At 39.6% G+C, this 22983-nt stretch overlaps 1 protein-coding gene across 22 annotated transcripts in view; it reads left to right on the top strand.

Moving 5' to 3' along the window:
• SPAG9 (sperm associated antigen 9) overlaps nucleotides 1-22983 on the top strand; it is a 155518-nt gene that overhangs the window by 8168 nt on the left and 124367 nt on the right. For 4 of the 22 annotated variants that reach the window (XM_081583311.1, XM_081583310.1, XM_081583309.1 and 1 more), the window contains exon 2: nucleotides 18407-18883. The exons of the other annotated variants lie outside the window; for them this stretch is intronic. The gene's annotated coding sequence lies outside the window, so the exon portion shown is untranslated. The remainder of the gene's footprint in view (nucleotides 1-18406; nucleotides 18884-22983) is intronic. 22 annotated transcript variants of the gene reach the window in all.

The raw sequence follows: 22983 nt of genomic DNA, 5'->3' as shown, positions 1-22983 counted from the left end.
GAACCAAGAAGAAATAGAAAATGTCACTAGATGATTCACAAGTACTGAAATTGAAACAGTTGTTAAAAAATTTCCAACAAACAAAAGTCCAGGAGCAGAGGGCTTCACAGGTGAATTCTGTCAGACATTTAGAGAAGAGTTAACACCTATCTTTCTGAAACTGTTATAAAAAAATTGCAGAGGAAGGAATACTGACGTGCTCATTCTATGAGGCCACCATCAGCCCGATACCAAAAACAAAGATATTACAGGAAAAGATTATAGGCCAATTATAATGATGGAGAAGGGGATGACAGAGGGTGAGATGGTTGGATGGTGTCACTGACTCGATGGACATGAGCTTGAGCAGGCTCTGGGAGTTGTTGATAAACAGGGAAGCCTGGTGTGCTGCAGTCCATGGGGGTTGCAAAGAGTTGGACACGACTGAGAAACGGAACTGAACTGATACTGATAAATATAGATGCAAAAATCCTCAGCAAAATACTAGCAAACTGAATTTAACAATACATTAAAAGAGTCATTCACCGTGATCAAGTGGGATTTATTCCAGAGATGCAAGGATTCTTCAGTATCCACAAATCAGTGTGATACACCACATTAACCAAGTGAGAATAAGAAGAAAGCATATGATCATTTCAGTAGATGCAGAAAAAGCTTTTGATAAAATCCAACACCCATTTATGATAAGAGCTCCCTAAAAAGTGGGAATAGAGGCCATAATAAAGGCCATACATGACAAACCCATTGCTAACATCATTCTCGGTGGTAAAAAGCTGAATTCATTGCTTCTAAGATTGGGAACAAGGCAAGAATGTCCATTGTCACCACTTTTATTCAACAAGTTTTGGAAGTACTAGCCACGGCAATCGAAGAAGAAGAAGAAGTAAAAGTAATATAAATTGGAAAACAAGTAGTAAAATTGTTACTGTTTGAAGGTGACATGATACTACACACAGACCATCCTAAAGATGCTACCAGAAAAACACTAGGGCTCATCAGTGAATTTGGTAAAGTTGTAGGATACAAAATTAATATGCAGATCTCTTGCATTTCTATACACTAACATCAAAAGATCAGAAAGAAAAATCAAGGAAGCAATCTCATTTACCATCACATCAAAAAGAACATAATACCTGGAAATAAACCTACCTAAGGAGTCCAAAGACTTGTGTTCTGAAAAGTATAAGACACTGATGAAAGTAGTTGGAGATAGCACAAACAGATGGAAGGATATACTGTGTTTTTGGATTGGAAGAATCAATATTATCAAAATGACTATACTTCCTAAGGCGATCTTTAGATTTAATGCAATTTATATCAAATTACCACTGACACTTTCACAGAACTAGAACAAAAAATTCTAAAATTTATATGGAAACACAAAAGACTCCAAATAGCCAAAGCAATCCTGAGAAGGAAAAATGAATCTGGAGAAATCAGGGTCCCTGACTTCAGACTTCCCAGGTGGCATCAGTGGTAAAGAACCTACCTGCCAATGCAGGTGACATAAGAGATGTGGGTTTGATCCCTGAGTTGGGAAGATTCCTGGAGGAAGGCATGGCAGCCCACTCCAGCATTGTTGCCTGGAGAATGCCATGGACAGAGGAGCCTGGCAGGCTACAGTCCATGGGGTCGCAGAGAGTCGGACATGACTGAAGTGACTCAAAATGACTTCAGACTATACTATAACGGTACAGTAATCAAGAGTATGGTACTGGCACAAAAACAAATATAGACCAATGAAAGAAGACAAAATGCCCCGAAATAAATACACACACACCCATGGTCAGTTCAGTTCAGTCGCTCAGTTGTGTCTGATTCTTTGCGACCCCATGGGCTGCAGCACACCAGGCTTCCTTGTCCGTCACCAACTCCCGGAGCCTGCTCAAGCTCATGTCCATTGAGTTGGTGATGCCATCCAACCATCTCATCCTCTGTCTTCCCCTTCTCCTCCTACTTTCAGTCTTTCCCTTCTCCTCCTGCCTTCAATCTTTCCCAGCATCAGGGTCTTTTCCAGTGAGTCAGTTCTTAGCATCAGGTGGCCAAAGTATTGGAGTTTCATCTTCAGCATCAGTCCTTCCAATGAATATTCAGGACTGATTTCCTTTAGGATGGACTGGTTGGATCTCCTTGCAGTCCAAAGGACTCTCAAGAGTCTTCTCCAGCAGCTCAAAAGCACCAATTCTTCGGCTCTCAGTTGTCTTTATAGTCCAACTCTCACATCCATACATGACTACTGGAAAAACCATAGCTCTGACTAGATGGACTTTTGTTGGCAAAGTAATGTCTCTGCTTTTTGATATGCTGTCTAGGTTGGTCATAGCTTTTCTTCCAAGGAGCAAGTATCTTTTAATTTCATGGCTGCAGTCACCATCTGCGGTGATTTTGGAGCCCAAGAAAATAAAGTTTCTCACTGTTTTCATTGTTTCCCTGTCTGTTTGCCATTAAGTGATGGAACTGTATGCCATGATCTTAGTTTTTTGAATGTTGAGTTTTAAGCCAACTTTTTCACTCTCCTCTTTCACTTTCATCAAGAGGCTCTTTAGTAGTTCTTCACTTTCTGCCATAAAGGTGGTGTCATCTGCATATCTGAGGTTATTGATATTTCTCCCCGCAATCTTGATTCCAGCTTGTGTTTCTTCCAACCTGGCATTTCACTTGATGTACTCTGCATATAAGTTAAATAAGCAGGATGACAGTATACAGCCTTGATGTACTCCTTTTCCTATTTGGAACCAGTCTGTTGTTCCATGTCCGGTTCTAACTGTTGCTTCTTGACCGGTATACAAATTTCTCAGGAAGCAGGTCAGGTGGTCTGGTGTTCCCATCTCTTTCAGAATTTTCCACAGTTTATTGTGATCCACACAGTCAAAGACTTTGGAGTAGTCAATAAAGCAGAAATAGATGTTTTTCTGGAACTCTCTTGCTTTTTTCATGATCCAACGGATGTTGGCAGTTTGAACTCTTGTTCCTCTGCCTTTTCTAAATCCAGCTTGAACATCTGGAAGTTCACGGTTCATGTACTATTGAAGCCTGGCTTGGAGAATTTTGAGCATTACTTTGCTGGTGTGTGAGATGAGTGCAATTGTACAGTAGTTTGAACATTCTTTGGCATTGCCTTTCTTTGAGATTAGACTGAAAACACCTTTTCCGGTCCTATGGCCACTGCTGAGTTTTCCAAATTTGCTTGCATATTGAGTGCAGCACTTTCACAGCATCATGTTTTAGGATTTGAAATAGCTCAGCTGGAATTCCATCACCTCCACTAACTTTGTTTGTAGTGATGTAGTCAAGTCCACTTGACTTCACACTCCAGGATGCCTGGCTCTAGGGGAGTGACCACACCATCATGGTTATCTGAGTCACGAAGATCTTTTTTGTATAGTTCTTCTGTGTATTCTTGCCACCTCTTCTTAATATCTTCAGCTTCTGTTATGTCCATACCATTTCTGTCCTTTATTGTGCCCATCTTTGCATGAAATGTTCCCTTGGTATCTCCAATTTTCTTGAAGAGATCTTTAGTCTTTCCCATTCTATTGTTTTCCTCTATTTCTTTGCATTGATCACCAAAGAAGGCTTTCTTATCTCTCCTTGCTATTCAGTTAGTGGTCACTTAGTCTATGACAAAGGCGAGAATATACAGTGGAGAAAAGACAGTCTCTTCAATAAATGGTGCAGGGAAAACTGGACTGTTACATGTAAAATAATGAGATTAGAACATTCTCTTAACACCATACTCAAAAATAAAATGGATCAAAGTCTTAAATGTAAGGAAATCTTTTGGAAGGACTGATGCTGAAGCTCCAGTAAGTACTTTGGCCACCTGATGTGAAGAGCTGACTCAGTGGAGAAGCCCCTGATGTTGGGAAAGATTGAAGGCAAAAGGAGAAGAGGGTGGCAGAGGATGAGATGAATGAATCTGAGCAAGCTCCAGGAGATATGAAGGACAGGGAAGCCTGGTGTGCTGCAGTCTATGAGATCACAAAGAGTTGGACACAACTTAGTGACTAAACAGCAACAACAAATTTTATGTATACACACACACACATATATATACACACAACATATATACATACACATATTTTTACTTTGTGAACCATTTCAAAGTACATTGCAAATGTTATGACACTTTGCCCTTTAGTACTTAAAGTACTTATCCTAAAAATTAAAGCATTCTACCATATAGTCACAATTTTATTTACATAAGAGAACATTTTCTAATATCTAGTATTCCATTTGAGTTCGTGTTTTGCTTTTTTTTTTTGCTGTACTGCATAGCATATGGGATGTTAGTTTTCAAAGCAGGGATTGAACCCACACCCCCTGCAATGGAAGCGCAGAGTCTTAACCTCTGGACTACCAGGGAAGTCTGTGAATTCATTTTTTAGAACAGAGTGTGTGTTGGTTATAGAGATGAGTAAGTTAATGTTTTTATAGTGAACTAATGGCACTCATCTGGAAAGGAAGAAATTATTGCAGTTTAACTACTTTTCTATAAATAGAAATTTAAACCTGAGTTCTCAAAGCAATTAAAATTGTCTAAATTTTTTTTAAGATTACAGTATAAAAGTGTAAGGGATTATTTTTCCCCTTTTAAGCTTTGAAATGCAGAAATTGAGAAACTACCCTCCATTTAATGTTTTCTCTGGCAACTTTTTTTTCAGTCTTACATATATTTTAGGATACCTTGTTTCTGATTGCTTACCTGATCCACTAGGAATATAGAGCCTAAGAAGAATTTTTTCCTTGTAATTTGCGGTCCTGCTGATTAGATCCTCTATAAGGGATGGATTTGGGGTTTTTGTGTTTCTCGATTCTGTTACTATGCTTTAAAATGTTTTTTCTTTTAAAATCTTGATTTCTTTTAAATTTATGTTTTGGCCACACTAGGAAGCATGTGGGATCTTAGTTTCTTGACCAAGATAGAAGCCACACCCCCTGCATTGGAAGCACGGAGCCATAATCACTGAACTGCCAGGGAAGTCCCTAAAATGTATTTTTACTTGCTTTTCCTGCAGGTATTTTTTTAAGGGCTGAGAGGAATCTCCATGATCTTTTAGTTCTTCTCTATCCCATTCCCATAGGTAGATAAACAAGACACATGAATGATCAGAAAAAAGAAATATTTATTGAGCCAGGCACTATTCTAGACTCTGGGAATGTGTCCACAAACAGATCAGACAAGAAAAGTAGCCCTTTCTTTCTTACAGTTCATATTGTAATAACAAACCAGTTGATTACAGATTGTGATAGGTGTTGCACAGGAAATAAAGTGAGGTGATACAGAGTAAAGAGGCAGGCATGTTAGATAGAACAAACAAGTTTATAAAAGGGTAAGCAGTCCATCTCATTATTTAGATATGTAGAGTCATTATTTAGATATGAAATGTTAGGCATAATAGAATTTCTCCTTCTCTCGTATTCTTGAAAATTCACAAAAGTGATGGGAATTCCCTGGCACTAAGTGGTTAGAACTCCATGTATTCACTGCAGAGGCACGGTTTGATCCCTAGTAGGAGGACCAAGTTCTGTGTGGCTCAACCAAAAAACAAAAACCAAAAAGAAGGAAAAAACGAGTAAGAAAATTCACAAAAGTGAATAACACTCTCAGATGTCTTTCTTCTATTTTCTGTCTTACTCTTCATACTTCTTAGCAACATTTGTCTCTTTTGGTCACTCATTCTGTAAGAAACATTATATTTTGGCTCTCTAACTTTGAAATCTCTTGGTTTTCCTCTTGCTTTTCTGTGGATTCTTACAGTCGTTAGTGTTGGTGTTCTTTGGTGCTTTTTCTAAGATCCCCTTAAGTTCTCACCCTGTATGCTGCCTAGCTCATATAATCCATTCTGATCAGTTCAGTGACCATTTTGTTGACCATTGCAAAATGTGTATCTCATTCATTCATGTAACAGATATTTATTGAAGGCCAGCTGTGTGCCTGGTACTGTGGCTATTGGGATACAGTGGTGAGTAAAACAAAATTCTTCCTTCATGGAGCTGATAGCCTACTAAGAACAGCCTTTTAAGTCCAGATCTCTCTCTCTGGAGTTTCAGATACATATTACTGTTGCTTATTGGACATGAATGTCTCCCAGCATGTCCAAAACAGAACTTAACTCACAAGCTTGCTTTGCTCATCCTCTTCCGGAGTGGATACCACTGTCTACCTAGCCAGAAACCATGTCATCATTCTTAACTGTTCTCTCTCCTTCATCCCCATTGCTGCCTTCTTTTGTTTTCAACTCCTAAATATATCTGGAATCTCTTTACTTTTCAAAATTATTTTTACAACTCTGAAAGTAATGTTTACTACTCTGAAGAGCTGGAGCTTCTTTCATTCAAACTGAATACCAGGTCTGGCACATGAGAAATACCCTTTGAATATTTCTGAATAAATAAATGGGCAACTCACACTGTCCCATAAATGATCTATTTGCATCTTGTATTGCCAGCCTAAACACTGTCCATCACACTGTGCCAGGATCTCTCCGAAATGGCAATATGATCAGATCATTTCCACACTTAAAAGCTTTTAGTGGATCTGTCTAAAATCTGTTCTTGAATTGACTAAAGTTCCTAACATAGAAGGCCTTGTAATCTGGCTGCTTCTGACTTTACTGGTCTAATCTTTTCCTTTTAGAGCCATGCTGAACACCTGAGTTTGTTATGTAAAAAGTAGTTTCTCCAGGCCTTCTTAAAAGCTGCCTCTTTGCATGGCACTCTCTTTCTGTTTGATTGCCTGGCTACCATTATTCATCTTTCAGGTTTCAATTCTGGAATGCCTTTTATGACACTGAAGTATGGATTGTACCCATTTTGTATCTTGCCATAGCATACTATCCTCCTTTCATAGTACTTTCAGTGTTGTGTTTGACTAACCTATTGCTTTAATTCTCCCACTAGATTACAGGGGTGCAGTAGGTACTAGATATTTTTTGTTTGGTTGGATGGTGGATAGATAAATATACTAAAGGTCAAATTGCCGAGGCTAGCTATTTAAAATTCTCTTTTGTACATTCAAGTTATTGTCCTTATTTACTGCTGGTACCAAGTTATGCTACAACTTCCAGAAAGTTCTTCAGTGAGTCCTTTGACTTAGGCATATACAGAAAAACTGACTTCTCCTAAATACAGTTATTACAGACACTTTGGCTGCATTGTCCTGTATGTACTAGATATTCTAGAAATATTTAGGCATTTAAAAATTTGAAATATTAAGATCATTGAAACTATTATCAGAATATTGCAGACTACTTAAAAATCATGTTAGCACCATGATTCTCTCTCTCTTTTTTTTTTTTGACTGTTCCACACAGCTTGAAGGATCTTAGTTCCCCAGTGAGAAATTGGACCTGTGCCCCCTGAAGTGGAACACTGGACCACCGGGGAATTCCCTCTCTGATTGTTTCTGTGGTTGTTAGTTTGTTAGGGTTTTTTCTATGTTTGTTTAAGTTTTTCCTCACAGCAAGAAGTTTGGAAATAGAGGGTGCTGGCATCAAAGTCCAGGCCAAGACTCTGGACTTCTTACAATATACCTCATGGTTAAAAATTAATATTCAGAACTCTGGGCATCGAGGCTGCTTTCAAGAGAAAAAGAGGAGAGAAGAGGTGGTGTCAGCCACGTCTGTTCTCTCTTAGTCTGCTCAGGCTGCTATAACAAAAATACCACAGGTTGAGTGGGTTTAACAACAAATATATATTTCCACTGTTCTAAAAGCTGGGAAGTCCAAGATCATGAGGCTGACAGATTCAGTGTCTGATGAGAACCCATTGCCTGGTTCATAGATGGCTGTAGTTTTCTCACTGTGTCCTCATAGGAAAGAAGGCTCTGATTGCTTTTTAATTGGTTTTAGCCACAAATATTTATTTCTAAGTTACTTGTTGAAAATTTTCTATTAACTGAATAAATTTTCCACACAAATGATGGTTAAGGGCCAACCCTTAATTTTAACTGTTGCTTAGAATTTTTGATAGACATTTCTAATTAGGATACAGCAGTAGTACCCTGTAGTAACATAAACTGTTTAGTAAAAAAAAATTGATATGTTTTGAAGAAAGTTTAGAATCCACCTGCAATGCAGGAGCTGCGGGCTTGATCTTTGGGTTGGGAAGGTCCCCTGGAGAAGAAAATGGCAACCCACTCCAGTATTCTTGCCTGGAAAATCCTCTGAACAGAGGAGCCTGGCAGACTATGGTCCATGGGGTCCCAAAAGAGTCGAACACAATTTAGCGACTAAGCACACACTTACTATGAAGAATAGTAAACTTTTATTTCAGGAGATGGCAAGAGTGAACATAGACATTTTAGCAGTTGGTGAACTAAAATGGATGGGAATGGGCGAATTTAATTCATATGACCATTATATCTACTTCTGTGGGCAAGAATTCCTTAGAATAAATAGAGTAGTCCTCATAGTCAACAAAAGAGTCCAAAATGCAGTACTTGGGTGCAGTCTCATAAACGACAGAATGAGCTCTGTTTGTTTCCAAGGCAAACCATTTAACATCACACTAGTCCAAGACTGTGCCCCAACCACTAAAGCCAATGAAGTCGAACGGTTCTATGAAGACCTGCAAGACCTACGAGTTGTTGTTGTTGTTCACCCACTCAATTGTGTCCCAACTCTTTGTGACCCCATGGACTGCAGCAAGCCAGGCTTGCCTGTCCTTCACCATCTCCTGGAGCTTGCTCAAAGTCATGTCCATTGAGTCGCTGATGCCATCTAACCATCTTGCCCTCTATCATCCCTTTCTCCGCCTGAATTCAATCTTTCCCAACATCAGGGTCTTTTCTAATGAGTTGGCTCTTCACACCAGATGGCCAAAATATTGGAGTTTCAGCTTCAGCATCAGTCCTTCCAATGAATATTCAGGGTCAGTTTCCTTTAGAATTGCCTGGTTTGATCTCCTTGCAGTCCAAGGGACTCTCAAGAGTCTTCTTCAGAACCGCAATTCGAAAGCTTCAATTCTTTGGTGTTCAGCCTTCATTATGGTCCAACTTTCACATCCGTACATGACTGGGAAAACCATAGCTTTGACTATATGGACTTTTGTTGACAAAGTACATGTCTCTACTTTTTAATACACTGTCTGGTTTTGTCATAGCTTTTCTTCCAAGGACCAAGAGTCTTTTAATTTCATGGCTGCAGTCACTGTCCACAGTGATTTTTGGAGCCCAAGAAAATAAAATCTGTTACTGCTTCCACTTTTCCCCCATCTGTTTGCCATTAGGTGATGAGTCCAGATGCCATAATCTTAGTTTTTTGAATGTTGAGTTTTAAGCCAGCATTTTCACTCTGGTTTTTCACCCTCATCCAGAGGCTCTTTGGTTACTCTTCATGTTCTGCCATTAGAGTGATATCATCTGCATATCTGAGGTTGTTGATATTTCTTGAATCCAGCTTGTGATTCATCCATCCTGACATTTCGAATGATGTACTCTGCATATGAGTTAAATAAGTGGGGTGACAATATACAGCCTTGCTGTACTCCTTTCCCAAATTTGAACCAGTCAGATGTTCCGTGTCCATTTCTAGCTATTGCTTCTTGTCCTGCATACAGGTTTCTCAGGAGGCAGGTAAGGAGGTCTGGTATTCCCATCTCTTTAAGAATTTTCTAGTTTGTTGTGATCCACACAGTCAAAGGCTTTAGCATAGTCAATGAAGCAGAAGTAGATGTTTTTCTGGAATTCCCTTGCTTTCTCTGTAATCCGGCGAATGTTGGCAATTTGATCTCTGGTTCCTCTGCCTTTTCTAAATCCATCTTATACCTCTGGACGTTCTCAATTCACGTACCGCTTAAGCCTAGGTTGAAGGATTTTGAGCATCACCTTGCTAGCATGTGAAATGAGTGCAGTTGTCAGTAGTTTGAACATTCTTTGGCATTGCCCTTCTTAGGGATGGGAATGAAAACTGACCTTTTCCAGTCCTGTGGCTACTGCTGAGTTTTCTAAATTTGCTGGCATATTGAATGCAGCACTTGACCAGCATCATCTTTTAGGATTTGAAATAGCTCAGCTGGCATTCCATCGCGTCCACTGACTTTGTTCGTAGTAGTACTTTCTAAGGCCCACTTGACTTCACACTCCAGGATGTCTGGCTCTAGATGAGTTACCACACCATTGTGGTTATCTGGATCTTCAAGACCTATTTTGTATAGTTCTTTTGTGTATCCTTGCCACCTCTTCTTAATCGCTTCTGCTTTTCTTAGGTCCTTACCATTTCTGTCCTTTATCGTGCCCATCCTTGCATGAAATGTTCCCTTGATATTTACAGTTTTCTTGAAGAGATTTGTAGTCTGTTCCATTCTGTTATTTTCCTCTTTTTATTTGCTTTCTTCATTTAAGAAGGCATTCTTATTTCAGCTACAATACTCTGGAACTCTGCATTCATTTGGGTATATCTTTCCCTTTCTCCCTTTCCTTTCTCTATGTCTCTTAAGCATCTCATCATCTGTAGGTGCTCTCCTCCTACCCCACACCCCCACTGTTATTTAGGTTTGAAGAAACTGAGTCATTTGTATTAGACGTTTTTTTCTGCATTTTGGATTGGGGAGGGGTTGGGGAATTACATTCCTCAGGCGTTGCTTAATAATATGGTTTGTTCTTTATTTCTTAAAAGATACTGTATTGAAAACCGTTACACTTTAATGAACTGAGTTTAACAATAATTATTTAAAATAATGGAAATATTTCTTTCTCCCACTTTGCAGAGTAAATGGGGGTGGTGGATAACATATTGGTAGATTCTGAGCAGTAAGTCAGCCTTTTATTTGGTGGTTGTTTTTTTGTTATTTTTTTAAAGAAAAATACTATATACAAAGTTACTACTTTAAAGGTTGTAGAGGTTTTTTGCTTGTTTTTTGTCTGTTAATATCTTTCTCCCAGGCTTCCCTCATAGCTCAGTTGGTAAAGAATCCACCTGCAATGCAGGAGACCCTGATTCGATTCCTGGGTCGGGAAGATCTGATGGAGAAGGGATAGGCTACCCACTCCAGTATTCTTGGGTTTCCCTTGTGACTCAGCTGGTAAAGAATCCGCCTGCAATGTGGGAGACGTGGATTCGATCCCTGGGTTGGGGAAATGCCCTGGAGAAGGGAAAGGCTACCCAGTCCAGTATTCTGGCCTGGAGAATTCCATGGACTGTATAGTCCTTGGGGTTGCAAAGAGTTGGACACGACTGAGTGACTTTCACTTCACTTCACTATCTTTTTCCAATAAGCAACAGTCTCGAGGGATTTTTTTTTAGCTTAAGGATCATGCCTTTTCAAAGCTTTGTTTTTCTCCAGAACAGTGTGGCAGAACAGCTCTTATAAGCCATCTGAACTTGAAACCATTTTGCTTCATCACAAAGATGATTCTTTTTGAATCTTGAGATGAATTTGTATTGTATATGGACTTTTTTTTATTAAGTGTCTCATTGCTCCCAGGAGAGTTTGTCTGGAGTCAAGTTTGTTGTTGGCCAATTAGTTATTGAGAGGAGAAAGGAGTATCTAATGAAGATGTATTTGTAACACATGATGAAAAAGCTCATTCATGGGCTTTTATCCCAGTCCCCTAACAATTTTTAAAAGAACTGTATGTGAGAGTAGCTTAGAAAAACGGATGGACAAACAGGTGGGTCGTGGAGAGGTGTGCACCCTATACCAATATATCTGAGGAATCTGACAGACCTTCCTGTATTGGGGGAAAGGAACCAGAATTCTCTAGGGATAGTATTGTTTTGTGTTTTGAGAAACTGTCTCTCTCCTGCCTTGATTTTCATATTGCCCTAACCCTACCATTTGCCAAATGTAATGTAGGTTGCCATTTTTATAAAGTTATGCTGCTGGCAAGAAATTGAATCACATTAAATCAATGATGAACGCTTACAAGTTTCTTATGAACATTCATTTACTTTCTTTTTTCTTTAAACTGTCTCTGGCTAGGGTACAGCCTCCAAAATCCTATTTACTTTGCCTAAAAAAACTGTTATTCTTTTTTTTTTGGTGACTGTGATGCAAGGTTGTGGCATGTTAGTTCCCTGACTATGGACTGAACCTGTGCCCCCGCAGGGAAAGCGTGGAGTGTTAACCACTGGACCGTTAGGGAATTCCGTAAAAGTACTGTTTCATGCAAGTTATAGTAATAATAAGCTTTCTGGAATGGATCCACACTTTGATCTCCTAGTCCTGAAATACATCACTCTTGTATTTTAGCATTCAACTTCAACAGATCTAATATACTGTCATGGTGTATATATAACATGTTCTCATGGTGTATATATAACATGTTCAGTAGTTAAGATGTGTCCAACTCTTTGTGACCCCATGGACTGTAGCATGCCAGGCTCCCCTGTCCTTTACTATCTCCATGAGTGAGTGAGTGAGTGAGTGAGTGAGTGAGTGAGTGAAAGTTGCTCAGTTGTGTCTGACTCTTTGAGACCCCATAGACTATACAGTCCATGGAATTCTCCAGGCCAGAATACTGGAGTGGGTAGCTTTTCCCTTCTCCAGGGGGCCAATTGTATATAATTAAAAGTGAATTATCCCTTCACATTGATTTTCCTCTTTTTCAGTATTCCATTTCAGATTTTTTTGATCAACTGCATTTCAAAAAAAATACTCTTAAAAACTTCCCTGATTGTCCAGTGGTTAAGCCTCCACACTCCCAATTCAGTACACCTGGGTTCAATCCCTGATCAGGGAACTAAGATCCTGCATGCTGCAATTAAGACCACATGCAGCCACATTAGGAAAAAAAACAAAAATATTTGGTTAGGTAAATGATAATATTAATGAATGCTTGATATATCAAGCTTTTTCTGAGATGAAATGCAAGTAAATCAAGGTTTATCTTTAGCTCTTGAGCCACTTTTAAAGGGATATAGGCCTACAGTTTGGATTTCTCCCTTTCCTTTATTAATTTTACATGTTTATTGCAAAAACAAACAAAAAACCCAGCATCTTTAGACTTCCTTCTTTTTTTTTTTTGATTGGCTTCACCAACCGTATATGTGATCTTAGTCCCCCGAACAGGGGTAGAACCAGAACCTCCTGCATTGGAAGTGGGAGGTCTTAACCACTGGACTGCCAGGGAAGTCTGAAGACTACTTAAGAATAAGGCTATTAAAAAAAGATAAAGTCATCCTAAATCCCATCACTGTTAAACAGCCATTTTAATATAGGCCTCCAAAGCTTTTCTTTTGCCCATTTACTTTTCCTCCAGTTTATAATTGTAGGATCACACTATATATGAGGTAATATATCAAAGCTCTTAAAGTGTGGTAAAAGTAACATTCTTTTCATTCATTCTTTGAGGACTTTGATCCACATTGCTAACTTCCATGTTGGTTGTACCAGTTAGATTCCAAATAATGAGATACCTTTACAAATAAATATTCCATATGGTGCACTTGAATACCTCATAGGTAGTTTGCCTTGGTATTTAAAATCAATTCTATTATTCTATTCTTGTTAATGTTGTTCTGGTTCAGATCAGTGGCATGGCCTGGAGCTTTCATCTGGAGATCCAGGAGCAACTGGCCACCAAAGGGACACCAGCCCAGTCAGCCCTCCCAGGTGGGACGGGTGCGGGCTTTGGGGCAAAATATTGTAATTGTCTCCTCCTTGGATAAAGAATCAAGCAGCCTTACAACCAAGAGAGGGTGTGACCCCCCAGAACCTGTGGATTGCAGAACATAGGCAAAGCATCCCAAAAAGGAGATGGGGCTCATCCAGCCATGAGGCTGTGAGAAGTGAGGCCATATGGCTGAACCCCAAAGATGTGCACTCTGAGAAGGCACAGTCTACTTTCTGGTGTGTAAAGTTCCAGTTTTCCTGGTTCAGCTCTTGGATTTCACACCATTTGAACTTAAAATACCCCAAGAGAAGTTAGCAGTGAGGCCCTATCCACCATGTAAACCTCAGTGTGGATGAGTGTGTCAGTTCATTTCCTGCAAGAGCTTCCCTGGTGGCTCAGATGGTAAAGAATCTGTCTGCAATGCAGGAGACCCAGGTTCGATCCCTGGATGGGGAAGATCCCCTGGAGGAGGAAATGGCAACCCACTCCAGTTTTCCTGCCTGGAGAATTCCATGGACAGAGGAACCTGGTGGGCTATAGGCCATGGGATCGCGAAGAGTTGGACAAGACTGAGCAACCAACACTTCCTGAGAGAGCAAATTTTTCAAGGCAGAAGAGGTGAAAGGATGAAGCTTACTGAATACCGGGGGAAAGGAAGGGTTATCTCCTTCTAGCCCCTTCTCCAGCTTTGAGGAGGGGCTAGAAAGAGAAAAACATGCCTCCAAAATCTTCCCCGTGTTGGGTCCCCTTGAAACATAGGCCACAGGCTGGACTAAGTGGAAATTTATACTCATTTAGTGTTAAGATCCTCTTTGCATTGCTGGAAGCCTGAAAGGGAGGCCTGATGGGAAACTGACAAAAGCCTGACTTTTCAATAAAAATGGAGGAAACTATCTGGGAAAAAAAAAATTATTATATTACCCATACCACTCTCCTGTTTATACTCAACAAGTGATACCACCATCCTCACTTTTGGTCAGTTCAGGAAGCTTGACTTTTTCCTGAGCCTCATTCTCTCTTTTTCATTCAGTCACCAGTACTGTTTATTTTATCTCCAAAATATCTTGAATTCATTTTCATCTTTCCATCCTCACTGCTAGCATGTAATCATCTCTCATTAATGTGGTTACCTTTGGTCTCCATTCAAATACTCTTGTTTCCTTCTCAGCACAGCCCATTTTCCATATCCTCGCAAACTAAGCTTTTCAAAGTATGAGTGGAGTTCCAACATCCTTACTGTGACCTAGTATCCTGTAAGGCTCTATATGATTTGTTCTTTATCTATATTCCATCCTCATCTCAGGCCATTCTCTTTCTCAAATCTCTGAGCTTGGCCATACTGGATTTCCTTAGTTTCTTTCAGTTTGATGACCTTTTTGCTCTTTATAAACTTTTTTAATCCTTTAGGTCTCAGTTTAAATGTCTCAGAAATGTCTTTAGTCATATCGTGTTATTTCCACATTATACACTTTTCTGGTATCCTATTTCTTTTGTCACATATGATTACAGTGTGGTTGCAATTATGTGTGAACTTGAACTATGATTTTTAAAATCTTTTTTGTACTCAGAGTTTGAAATGTTAAATCCTCATTTTAGAAAGTCTTGGAGAGAATCACATCATATTCAAGCCTGGGATAAAGTTGTAAACCAAGGTTGTGTTATCCCATGCTGTTATCACTGAGAAAGTAACAGCCTCTACTCAATACTCTGTAATGGCCTATTGGGGAATGAATCTACAAAAAACTAAGAAAAAGAGTGGATATATGTGTATGTGGGCTTCCAGGTGGTGCTTGTGGTAAAGAACCCGCCTGCCAGTGCAGGAGACCAGAGACATGGGCTTGATCCCTGGTTTGGGAAGAGCCCCTGGAGGAGGGCATGGCAACCCACTTCAGTGTTGTTGCCTGGAGAATCCCATGGACAGAGGATCCTGGAGGGCTACGGTCCATGAGGTCGCAGAGTCGGACACAACTGAAGCAACTTAGCACAGCACACACATACGTGTATGTATAACTGATTCACTTTGCTGTATACCTAAGTGAAAGTAACACAATATTGTAAATCAACTATACTCCAATTTAAAAAAAAAAAGTCTCTCTAAAGATAGAAACAAAGCATTAAAAAAAATTGTTTTGCAGTTTTCAACTGTTAATTGTGTGAAAGAGACAATTCTGTGGATTGTGAAATGTGTAACATAGTATAGTGTACTAATTTGACTTACTTAACCATACAAACTATAAGGCTGCGGAAAGAAAAAAAGAAATAACAGCCATTCCTTATCAGCAGTAACCTCCAAGTAGACAACTATCTTGTAACTTATCTTTGCAAATCAGTCTTCTGTCAGTTTTTTTATTTTTTTTTGACCTTGTCACACGGTTTGTGGGATCTTAGTTCCCCAAAGAGGATCTAACCCAGGTCCTCTATAGTGGAAGCGAGGAATACTAACCACTGAACTGCCAGGGAATTCCCATCAGTTACACATATTTAATGGTTCTTTTCCTCTGCCAAATTTCAAGCAGTGGAGCATAGGGACCAGGAGTGTCTTATGATCTGCTACATTCTCATCACCTTAGAATACTCAAATTGTGTGTTGAAAGGATGGATGGATGAATGAAATCTTACTTGCCCACTTAACTACCTTTGGGAATCAGAGGAGAGATTTCCAACTCACTCTTTGGCTAATAGTTTACTCTTTACATCATTTACTGAAATTCCAAATCCTGAGTTTTATCTCCTTGGGCATGCTGTGATCTTTATGCCTCTATGCATTTGCATATGCTATTAACTCTGCCTGTAATGTTTTTACCACATTTTGTCAGATAAACTGTTTCTTTCAAGGTAGCCAAAATGGCTTCTCTTTCTTTTTTATTTAAGGGAGATTAGTTACTTATTTCTCTATGTTTCTATTGGCCCTTGTACTTGGTTCCATTGTAGTATTTAGCATGTTATTTTGATAACTGTTTCTTTGGTGGCTGTCATGAAGTAAGTGCATAGATTGTTTGAACAAAGAGTTTTTACTTTTTAGTTAATGTGTTATTTAATTTAGTCTTACGAATTTCATTACTTAGTAGTTTGTAATAAATTTCTTTGCACTACTTCACTGCCTAGTATACTTCTGCTGGCATCTGGAAAACAGTCATTGCAAATGTATGGTTTTATTTAATTGTGACAATAATTTTTCTTTGACTAGAAAGTGACAGAATGGGCTTCGTTCCTATTTTTATGTTGTCTCAGTTTGTGTGTTAATTTGAAAATACAGGAGTAGAAAGCAGACATGTTATTTTGAAGTAAGTTAAGATTTTAAAACTTGAGTTAAACATGTTTGTAGTCTACAAAGCTATGAAGAGTTTCAGCAGTACTCACATATATATGCTAACTAGGCCACCTAGGGTCTCTAGCATAGAGGAGAACTTTCTGTTAGTGTAATCCATGCCACTTATTGCCTAATTATTTTCACTGTAGTGAAATATATATGAATATATAGTGAAATATAGCATGAGAAGATTAAGTACAGAAAGAGACAGAAAAAGACTCCCATTAGAACCAGGAGTCTATACCTTTTTTTGCCAATAGTCTTATTTTAGCAGCTGATTGAATTTCATAGCACTCTCTCTATTTCTAATTTTTTTCTTAAATTTTTATGTTTTTTACTTTCACATTATTGCCAAGTGCCATATAGAACCAGGCCATTTTCTGAAGTTTTTTATACTTATTATCAGTGTTGTTCTTTTGAATTATCCTACCCTATAGCAGCTTCTTTTCCCAAGATTATCTGTGGTATCAGGGATATTTCATGAAACAGTGGTTCTAACCTATTTGAAAGATACATTTTTCTTGGATAATAGTTTTGAAAATTTCAGTCATTTGTTACTTTTTCTTGATTATTCTTTGAAGTCTATTACGAAGTGTTTGTCCTCCCAGGCTTTCTCTGCCCTGTGTGATCTGTTAACATGCGGTATCAGAACCAAGGAATATTTATTTTTGTTGTGCAGTAGTAATTAGCATTTTAAAGGAGGGCAGCAGCTGCACATTTCCAAACCAAGATTTAACACACATTTAAAATTCGAATTTTCTGGTGTACTCCTTTATGTAATCATTTTTAGATTAATACTCTACGAAAAAATAGACAATGGCTGCTTCAGGCTTCCCAGAAATCTCTGAAATGTGAAATATCTTCATAGAAAAGTAGAGGGCAGGGTTTGGGAAGGGCAGACCCCTGAATGAGTAAGAACCAATAGTCAGATGTTGGATGTTTCAGGCTTCAAAGATGAGGAAATATTGGCTAATAAAATGAGAAAATAAAATAGCTCTTGAGGGAAAGTAGATGAATATATAGGATGCTTTCAGTTTCTTGTGATAGAAACCAACTCAAGCCTCTATAAAAATAGAATTTATTGGCTAATGTAACTGAAAAAATAAAACAATTGGGAAATGCTGGCTCCAGGAAATATTGAATCTAAGACTCAAATAGTATCTCTAATTAGGGTTCCTCGCTGCCCCTGCAGCATGTTCTTTGTCTCCTTTTATATTGACTTTGTTTTGAGGCATGGTCTTTCCATCTGTTGAAAAGGATGTCTCTTCTTCCCAAAAACTAGCATGTGTCCCAGAGAGAGGACTCTGATCAGTCGGGTTCAGGTTGTATGCCCAGACCTAGGGAGATGGAGTCCTCACTAGTCAAATTGCATGAGCTGAATAGATTTAACATGAAACTGCAGAGAAGTTCTTCAAAGAAAGATAATGTGTGCAGAATGTCTACTACAGTGATTGAAAAGTTTCAGGATAGATGAAGTAGGTAATAGCAAATTTCATATTAAAACTAGAGTGTATTTAGTGATATTTATTTCCTAACAGAATCAACCTTGTATATTCATTGGAAGGACTGATGGTGAAGCTGAATCTCCAATATTTTGGCCACCTGATGAGAAGAGCCAACTCATTGGAAAAGACCTGATGCTGGGAAAGATTGAAGGAGAAAGGAGAAGAAGGTGGCAGAGGATGAGATGGTTAGATAGCATCAACAACTCAATGGACATGAATCTGAGCAAACTGGGAGATAGTGAAGGACAGGGAAGCCTGGCATGCTACTGTCCATGGGGTTGCAGAGTTGGACACAGCAACTGAACTACAAAAACAACAATTTTATTTGTGAACTATACATTTTTCTATATGGGTTTTAGTTTTTTTACTCTGAAAATTTTTTCATTTATTCATTTGTTTAACAAATATTTGAGCACCTGCTGTGCACCATTGTCATTCTTTGCACTGGAAGTACAACAGCAAACAAAACAAATCCCTGCCCTCATGAAACCTACATTCTAGTGAGGCAAGGCAAGTAATAAATAAGATAAATTACTGAAATATATAGGACCCAGAGACCCCACAGAGACTGAGCCAGAACTGTGTTTGAGTGTCTTCTTCAGAGGTATGGGTCAGCAGTGACCTGCTGCAGGGACAGGTGCTCTGGGTACAGCAGACCTGGGTATGGCATAAGCCCTCTTGGAGGAGGTTGCCATTAAACCCACCACAGAGCCACCAGAACTTACACAGGACTGGGGAAACAGGCTCTTGGAGGGCACAAACAAAACCTTGTGTGTACCAGGACCCAGGAAAAAGGAGCAGTGACCTCCACAAGAGACTGACCCAGACTTGCCTGTGAGTGTCCTGGAGTCTCCAGCAGAGGCATGGGTTGTTGGTGGCCTGGTGCAGGGATGGGGGGTACTGAGTGACTCCTTATGGTGGAGGTAATGAAGATAATGGCATGAAGGAGGTCGCCATAGCTTGGCCTCAGGTCAAACAGGGAGGGAACACAGCCCCGCCCATCAACAGAAAATTGGATTAAAGATTTACTGAGCATGGCCCCACCCATCAGAACAAGACCCAGTTTCCCACACAGTCAGTCTCTCCCATCAGGAAGCTTCCATAAACCTCTTATCCTTATCCATCAGAGGGCAGACAGAATGAAAACCACAGTCACAGAAAACTAACCAAACTGATCACATGGACCACAGCCTTGTCTAATTCCATGAAACCATGAGCCATGCCTTGTAGGGCCACCCAAGACAGATGTGTCATGGTAGAGAGTTCTGACAAGACATGGTCCACTGGAGAAGGAAATGGCAAACTACTTCAGTTTTCTTGCCTTGAGAACCTCATGAACAGTATGAAAAGGCAAAAAGATAGGACACTGAAAGATGAACTCCCTAGGTCAGTAGGTGCCCAATATGCTGCGGGAGATCAGTGGAGAAGTAACTCCAAAAAGAATGAAGAGACGGAGTTAAAGCAAAAACAGTGCCCAGTTGTGGATGTGACTGGTGATGGAAGTAGTCTGATGCTGTAAAGAACATTGCATAGGAACCTGGAATATTAGGTCAATGAATCAAGGCAAATTGGAAGTGGTCAAACAGGAGATGGCAAGAGTGAACATCAACATTTTAGGAATCAGTGAATGAAAATGGACTGGAATGGGTGAATTTAACTCAGATGACCATTATATCTACTACTGTGGGCAAGAATCCCTTAGAAGAAATGGAGTAGCTCATATTCAACAGAACAGTCTGAAATGCAGTACTTGGGTGCAATCTCAAAAATGACAGAATGATTTCTGTTCGTTTCCAAGGCAAACCACTCAGTATCACAGTAATCCAAGTCTATGTCCCAGCCAGTAATGCTGAAGAAGATGAAGTGGGATGATTCTATGAAGGCCTACAAGACCTTCTAGAACTCACGTCCAAAAATGATGTCCTTTTCATTATAGGGGACTGGAATGCAAAAGTAGAAAGTTAAGAGATATCTGGAGTAACAGGCAAGTTTGGCGTTGGAGTAAAGAATGAAGCAGGACAAAGGCTACAGTTCTGCCAAGAGAACGCAGTGGTCATGGCAAACACCCTCTTCCAACAACACAAGAGACGACTCTACACATGGACATCACCAGATGGTCAGTACCAAAATCAGATTGATTATATTCTTTGCAGCCGAAGACGGAAAAGCTCTATACAGTCAGCAACAACAAGACCAGGAGCTGACTGTGGCTCAGATCATGAACTTCTTATTGCCAAATTCAGAATTAAATTGAAGAAAGAAGGGAAAACCACTAGACCATTCAGGTATGACCTAAATCAAATCCCTTATGATTATACAGTGGAAGTGATAAATTCAAGGGATTAGATCTGATAGAGTGCCTGAAGGACTATGGATGGAGGTTCATGACATTGTACAGGAGGCAGTGATCAAGACCATCCCCAAGAAAAAGAAATGCAAAATGGCAAAATGGTTGTCTGAAGAGGCCTTACAAATGGCTGAGGCAAATAACTTAAGGCAAAGGAGAAAAGGAAAGATATACCCATTTGAATGCAGAGTTCCAAAGAGTAACAAGGAGAGATGAGAAAGTCTTCCTAGTGATCAATGCAAAGAAATAGAGGAAAACAATAGAATGGGAAAAACTAGAGATCTCTTCAAGAAAATTAGAGATACCAAGGGAACACTTTGTGCAAAGATAGGCACAATAAAGGACAGAAACAGTGTGGACCTAACAGAAGCAGAAGATATTAAGGAGGTGGTAAGAATACACAGAAGAACTATAAAAAAGAAGATCTTCGTGACCCAGATAACCATGATAGTGTGATCACTCACCTAGAGCTAGACATCCTGGAATGTGAAGTCAAGTGGGCCTTGGGAAGCATCACCATGAACAAAGCTAGTGGAGGTGATGGAATTCCAGTTGAGCCATTTCAAATCCTAAAATATGATGCTGTGGAAGTGCTCCACTCAATATGCCAGCAAATTTGGAAAACTTAGCAGTGGCGACAGGACTGGAAAAGGTCAGTTTTCAGTCTAATCCCAAAGAAAGGCAATGCCAAAGAATGCTCAAAGTACTGCACAATTGCACTCATCTCACACGCTAGCAAAGTAATGCTCAAAATCCTCCAAGCCAGGCTTCAACAGTATGTGAACTGTGAAATTGCAGATGTTCAAGCTGGATTTAGAAAAGGCAGAGGAACCAAAGATCAAATTGCCAACATCCATTGGATCATGAAAAAAGCAAGAGAGTTCCAGAAAAACATCTACTTCTGCTTTATTGAGTACGCCAAAGCCTTTGACTGTGTGGATCACAACAAACTGTGGAAAATTCTGAAAGAGATGGGAATACCAGATCACCTGACCTGTCTCTTGAGAAACCTGTATGCAGGTCAGGAAGCAACAGTTAGAACTGGACATGGAACAACAGACTGGTTCCAAATCGGGAAAGGAGTACATCAAGGCTGTATATTGTCACCATGCTTATTTAACTTATGTGCAGACTACATCACGCAAAATGGTGGGCTGGATGAAGTACAAGCTGAAATCAAGATTGCCAGGAGTAATATCAATAACCTCAGATAAGCAGATGACACCACCCTTATGGCAGAAAGTGAAGAAAAGCTAAAGAGCCTCTTGATGAAAGTGAAAGAGGAGAGTGAAACAATTGGCTTAAAACTCAACATTCAGAAAACAAAAATCATGGCATCCAGTTCCATCATTTCATGCCAAATAGATGGGGAAACAATGGAAACAGTGACAGACTTTATATTTTGAGCTCCAAAATCACTGCAGATGGTGATTGCAGCCATGAAATTAAAAAATACTTGCTCCTTGTAAGAAAAGCTATGACCAACCAACCTAGACAGCATATTAAAAAGCAGAGACATTACTTTACCAACAAAAGTCTGTCTAGTCAAAGCTATGGTTTTTCCAGTAGTTATGTATGGATGTGAGAGTTGGACTGTGAAGAAAGCTGAGTGCCGAAGAATTGATGCTGTTGAATTGTGGTGTTGGAGAAGACTGTTGAGAGTCCCTTGGACATCAAGAGATCCAACCAGTCCATCCTAAAGGAAATCAGTCCTGAAAATTCATTGGAAGGACTGATGCTGAAGCTGAAACTCCAATACTTTGGCCACCTGCTGCGAAGAACTGACTCATTGGAAAAGACCCTTATGCTGGGAAAGATTGAAGGTGGTGGGAAAGGGAGTGACAGAGGATGAGATGGTTGGATGGCATCACCAACTCAATGGACATGAGTTTGTGCAAGCACCAGCAGTTGGTGATGGACCGGGAAGCCTGGCATGGTGCAGCCCATGGGGTTGCAATGTGTCGGACATGACTTGAGTGACTGAACTGAACTGATAGTGTTTTAGATGAGGATAAGTGCAATAGAGGAAGAAACAAGAGAAGTAGTGAGTGGGTGTTGCAGTTTTCAATATGATAGGTAAAGAAAGTCTTAGTAAGAAGCTAACATTTGAACAAAGATGTTAAGGAGGTGAGGGCAGAGTGAGCCATTTAAATATCTGAAGGAAGAATAGTAGAGGATGATGTCAAAGAAGTAAGAGGATGATTGATTATATTGGTCCTGCGGAGGCTACGGTTAAGGACTTTGGAAGAATGAATTCAAAGTA

This window comes from Giraffa tippelskirchi, chromosome 3 (genome assembly GCF_054371585.1).
Source record: "Giraffa tippelskirchi isolate mGirTip1 chromosome 3, T2T-mGirTip1v1.2.pri, whole genome shotgun sequence".
Classification (NCBI taxonomy): Eukaryota; Metazoa; Chordata; class Mammalia; order Artiodactyla; family Giraffidae; genus Giraffa; species Giraffa tippelskirchi.
This window is presented reverse-complemented; position numbering and strand designations above follow the sequence as displayed.